We start from the raw sequence: 6,000 nt of genomic DNA, 5'->3' as shown, positions 1-6,000 counted from the left end.
ACATTTCCAAGAAGAAATCCTAAAGCATTATTTTCAAGAATCCATTTCTTCTGAAGGAAGAAACTCAGGAAAACAATTAAGAACATTTCCAATAACTTTATTGAGGAATAGCAACTTTGCTTAACTTTCTTCTTAAGTCTATAGTTAAGGAAAAAATGGCAGTTACTGAGAGACTGAAAAACAGCTTCTATCTCAAGGCCATCAGACTGTTAAACAGCCATCACTAGCACATTAGAGGCTTCTGCCTATAGGCATAGCCTAGGAATCACTGGCCACTTTAAGGAATGGAACACTAGTCACAGATCTGGCATTACTGATCTCATATGTATATACTATATTCTATACTATTCTACGGTTTCTTAGTCACTCAATAATGTTTACATATCTGGCATTACTCATCTCATGTGTATATACTGTTTTCTATACTATTCTACGGTATCTCATTCACTTAATAATACTTACATATCTTGCATTACTCATCTCATATGTATATACTGTTTTTCTATGCTATTTTACTGTATCTTAGTCCGTTCCGCTCGGACATCGCTAGGCCATATGTATATAGTCTTAATTCATTTCTACTTAGATTTGTGTGTATTGGGTATATATTGCTAGATATTACTGCACTGTTGGAGCTAGAAGCACACGCATTTCGCTACACCCGCAATAACATCTGCTAAACACTTGTATGTGACCAATAAAGTTTGATTTGATGGTTTCTCATCGACCGAGGGATAGTGAAATGATACCTGTTAAAAAAGTGGACTTTCTATTATTTATTGCAATGGTCATAAACTGTACAGCACAAGCGGAGGAGAAGTCTAAGACAATTGGAATTATTGTGAATGCAGCTGAACGTTTTTGGGGTCTTTGTGATTTCACAGCCGAGGCCTTGAAAGAAATCCTGTTGTTGAATGCTCTGCCATCACAGGACCCTGAGCGTGTGTATGGATGTATTTTGGAGTGGACTGTGATTGAAGTAGTATGGGTTTTGTTAGTTGAAGTGTTTAATTTTGTATGATGCCGTTTTCCCCCTTTCCCGCAGTTTTTGTTTCTTATTCAATACCCCGTCCAGCTGGTGGCGGTAATTGCACCAATAAACCCCATCGAAGAGGAAGCAATTATACCATAGAAGAAGAAGCAGGCTCCTACACATATCGCTGTTGCTTTTGTGTGTGCTTAGCTGTCATTTTCATTCAGGACACAGAGGGCAACGAGAAAGAGGTAATTTAGGAGCCACTGGATTAGCTTCATATTCAATCTTCAAACGACTTGATATTGAAAGTAGGTGATTTTGTGAAGTTTATACAATTTTGCTTCAATGAGGGGCATTGTCAGTCCAGTAGTCGCTGCGACGAAGTAACGTTAGCTAGTTCTGGTGGGTGGGTATAATTTGGGGAACGTTCCAACAGGAATCTGTTCCCAAAACTGAGTAAATAACAAGGATGTCAACAAACAATGCATACAACGTAGCATGATCAATTCACCTAGCTAACTAGCTGCCGAATAGGCATCAACTCACCACGTAGCTTATTCTTAACGTTTGTCCACAGTGTGAGGTTAGACATTTTTCGGAATAAACGTGGTGAGTGGAAAAACTCAACAAAATTGCTCACTCCCTACCTGGTATTTTACTCTGCCGCTATACAACGTTGTATGCGTTGTTTACGACGTTTTTGGAACAGATTCCTGTTGGAACGTTCCACAAATTATACCCACCCAGTTCTGGTTTCTCAAGAGTTGGCTAGCCAGCAATTCTTGGGAACTTTGTTCCTAATTAACAGTAAAAAAAAAAAACATTCACACGTTTCAATGGTTTGTGGTAAGTAATGGTCGATATCTATGTTATCTAGCAGATAGTTAGCGGCTAAAAGACAGATAACGTTAGTTGGATAACTAGCCAGCTAACGGTAATTCGCTCCGTTACCTACTAGCTAGCTATCTTGTGTGTGCGAGAGAATCATGTCATTGAAGCAGGCCCCTCGCCCGGCTTAGTATATCATTTGACTAAAGGTATCTAAATAACTATAGAAACTACAAACCAACTGTTAGAATTCAAAATATGCTTGTTTGTTAACTGACGTTAGAACATTGTGTTTTGCGAGTCGGATACCCATGTCTTGTATGAACAAAGTTTTTGACATTTGGTCCTGTTTTCATTCGGGATTTCATTTAGAGAACCAATGGGCTCTTTTAGAAAAGCAATTTTAGGCGGGTTCACATTAGGTGGTGAATGAGAATATTTAAAGTATGAATGCAAGATCAAAACAGGCGTAGCGGCCATTGCTGCTATTTTTAGCGAGTTTTCAGACCCCTCCAGCGACTTTGATTGGTAAGAGGTGTAACGGATGTGAAATGGCTAGCTAGTTAGCGGGTACGCGCTACTAGCGTTTCAATCAGTTACGTCACTTGCTCTGAAACCTACAAGTAGTGTTGCCCCTTGCTCTGCAAGGGCCGCGGCCTTTGTGGAGCGATGGGTAACGATGCTTCGTGGGCGACCGTTGTTGATGTGTGCAGATGGTCCCTGGTTCGCGCCCGTGTCGGGGCGAGGGGACGGTTTAAAGTTATACTGTTACAGAGGCTAGCGACAAATATCATGCTGATAGTTTTGTTGCCCGCGCTACAGACGGCTATATCCGTGCGGATACTACAGAAGTAGTAGTAGTAAAGGCCCAGTGCACTACTTTGGTGATATATATATTTTTTTCCATTACGATTTTTCAGGGGGTCCTGCAGCACCCCATACTATGCACAGTACACACCACAGCATGCCCACACTTGTCCACGAATGCACAAAAAAATAGCCTCTAGGGTTGGACTGTATTCAGATTTTCATACTGTCTCATTTTTTTGTATTTATTTAACTAACCAAGTCAGTTAAGAACAGTCTTATTTACAATGACGGCCAAACCCGGATGACGCTGGGCAAATTGTGTGCCGCCCAATGGGACTCCCTATCACGGCCGGATGTGATGTGACGCCTCTTGCACTGAGATGCAGTGCCTTAGACCGCTGCGCCACTCGGGATATACGTTGCACAAGGGTGCGCTAGAAAATTAAGAAATAACCATTACATTTGCTAACGAGCCCTAACGAAAATAACCTAATTGCAAAGATAGGCAATTCAACTCATAACGTTTATATATGTGTGGGGGAGCTACCGAATGTCATTTTTGGTGAGTTTGGACATTTACAAGCGAATGTGAATAAGAGACATTGTGCAAATGAACAGTACTGGCTGTGGAGCAGCATGTGTAGGCTACACGTTGTCTGTCTGGAGTCCCTAGGGCAGGGCTGTTCTGATCTCCCTGTTCCTGGAGATCTACCATCCTGTAGGTTTTCACTCCAACCCTCATCTAGTGCACCTGATTCTAATAATTAGCTGCTTGAAAAGCTGAATCAGGTTGGTTACAACTGGGGTTGGATTGAAAACCTAGAATAGCTCTCCAGGAACAGGGTTGGACAGCCCTGCCCTAGGGCAACAGACCTGCTCTACTCCGAGAACAGGGGAGAGAAGACTTGTCAAACACGGCAGAAAGCTAACACAATATGATGCCCTGGCACTTACTTGGATTAAATAGCATGTTGAATTTAGGGGTTGTGTTAATGCAGAATTCAGAGTATTTCACCCCCCAAAAATTGCTTGCAAGATGAATAATGAACCAAAATCCCAACCCATAGATACAGTACAGATGGTTTATCATAGCTAGTCACCATGCATGAAATGCTGTAGTATGAATCTGCAGGTAGCAAAAGCTAACCAACTATGTTCAATGTTAGCTAGCTAACATTATGCTATAACTAGCAATGCAAATGGGATTTCTGAGATACAAATAATATTAAGACAAAGATCATACACGTGGTGTTATCTAGCGAGCCAACAAGCTAACATTCGCTGGCTAGCTAACATTACACTTTAACCTGCAATGAAAATGACTTTCTGACGAAATTAGAAACATAATATCTGAAAATGTAGCTAGACTCTTACCATATCCATGGATTAATGCTTTTTTTTGCCCGTGGTGTCAACCGTGGTGTCAACCAATCTGAACTAATCTCATGTCCAGCCCATTAATTCTCAGCCAATCATGGCTAGCGGGAAGGTTCCTGGCTTTTTCCGTGGCTAAACCAACTAGACTCGTAATTTAACAATTTTATTTGTATTTACAGATGGCATGCAAGTTTGTTATTGAGGCACAGGAAATTTCATATGTTCCAGATCATTTTTTAAAAACGTTCTAATGCCTTCTGTGAAGTAGTGACATACGCCTAGCTTCCTGAAATAGGTCACAAATTGCATGGTATCAATACACTTAGGTATGTCACACCCAGGTTTACCATTTCCACTAAAATCTACTTTCTACGCTTGAAAATTAAACTAGAAATGGGCATTATTTCAGTGTTTCTCCCAACTCACTTTGACTACTGATACAGTTAAATCCAGCTGCTGGCTTGCTTTTAAAGCTAAGCAGAGTTGGTCCTGGCCAGTCCCTGGATGGGAGACCAGATGCTGCTGGAAGTGGTGTTGGAGGGCCAGTAGGAGGCACCCTTTGGTCTATGAAAAAAATATTCCAATGCCCCAGGGCAGTGATTGGGGACATTGTCCTGTGTAGGGTACTGTCTTTCGGATGGGACGTTAAAAACGGGTGTCCTGACTCTGTGGTCACTAAAGATCCCATGGCACTTATCGTAAGAGTAAGGGTGTTAACCTCTCTGGGATATGTGGGACGTAGCGTCCCACCTCGCCAACAGCCAGTGAAATTGCACGGCACCAAATTCAATACAACAGAAATCCCATAATTACAATTCCTCAAACATACATGTATTTTACACCATTTTAAAGATACACTTGTTGTAAATCCAGCCACAGTGTCCGATTTGAAAAAGGCTTTACGACGAAAGCAAACCAAACGATTATGTTAGGTGAGTGCCTATTCACAGAATAACACAGCCATTTTTCCAGCCAAAGAGAGGATTCACAAAAAGCAGAAATATAGATCAAATGAATCACTAACCTTTGATCTCCATCAGATGACACTCATAGGACTTCATGTTACACAATACATGTATGTTTTGTTTGGTAAAGTTCATATTTATATCCAAAAATCTGAGTTTACATTGGCGCGTTACGTTCAGTAGTTCCAAAACATCTGCACTTCTCCTTAATGAAACCGCTGTGTCAGATTTCAAAAAAGCTTTACGGAAAAAGCAAACCATGCAATAATCTGAGGTCGGCGCTCAGAGCCCAATCAAGAAAAAATATATCCGCCATATTGTGCAGTCAACATAAGTCAGAAATAACATTATAAATATTCACTTACCTTTGATGATCATCAGAATGCACTCCCAGGAATCCCAGTTCCACAATAAATGTTTGTTTTGTTCGATGAAGTCTATCATTTATGTCCAAATACCTCCTTTTTGTTTGTGCGTTTAGTACACAAATCCAAACTCAGGAGGCGCAGGCAAGTCCAGGCGAAAAGTCATAATACAGTTCGTAGAAACATGTCAAACGATCATAATAATATCCAGAAAATTGCCCATATCTGTTACGATACTCGTTTTGTCCTACTACTCGGCACACCCCTAGTAAAAAGTGAAGTATTTGGTCCCATATTCATACAGTGACTACAAATTTGTTGGATACATTTGCTGTTTTTACTTTTTGTACTTGCCAGTTAACAGTTCTCAGTTGTTAGCAGCCAATGGCTAGCCGTTTCTTAATGGCGATTAAAAACTGATTGCCATTTTTCTGAGTCATTACTGAATTATTTAATGTAACAAATCAAACATTAAACCTTAAACAGTTAATGCTATCCTTGTAAACAATTCATTTAGAGCCATTGTTTATTTGCTGAAATGTGTGCCATTGTCCGGCTATTAAAAGGGACAGGTGGCTATTTGAGACTGCATTTAATTGAAGTTTTGAAGTACATATTTTTTGGGGGGAGGGGTGTAAAACTCGAGGCCACACTTGAACGTCTAAAACTAGATAAAGTC

General features: G+C 40.5%; 1 protein-coding gene across 3 annotated transcripts in view; it reads left to right on the top strand.

Annotated features, from left to right (window-relative positions):
* The first annotated feature begins 1,133 nt into the window (after positions 1 to 1,133).
* LOC120063024 (2-oxoglutarate dehydrogenase, mitochondrial) overlaps positions 1,134 to 6,000 on the top strand; it is a 95,978-nt gene continuing 91,111 nt past the window's right edge. For 2 of the 3 annotated variants that reach the window (XM_039013123.1, XM_039013125.1), the window contains exon 1: positions 1,159 to 1,284. The gene's annotated coding sequence lies outside the window, so the exon portion shown is untranslated. Of the gene's footprint in view, positions 1,285 to 6,000 lie in introns of all 3 variants that reach the window. The other variant, XM_039013124.1, reaches the window with a different exon arrangement.

The sequence above is a fragment of the Salvelinus namaycush genome, chromosome 18, assembly GCF_016432855.1.
Source record: "Salvelinus namaycush isolate Seneca chromosome 18, SaNama_1.0, whole genome shotgun sequence".
NCBI lineage: Eukaryota > Metazoa > Chordata > Actinopteri > Salmoniformes > Salmonidae > Salvelinus > Salvelinus namaycush.
Note: the sequence above shows the minus strand (reverse complement) of the source record. Positions and strands in the feature narration are given on the sequence as shown.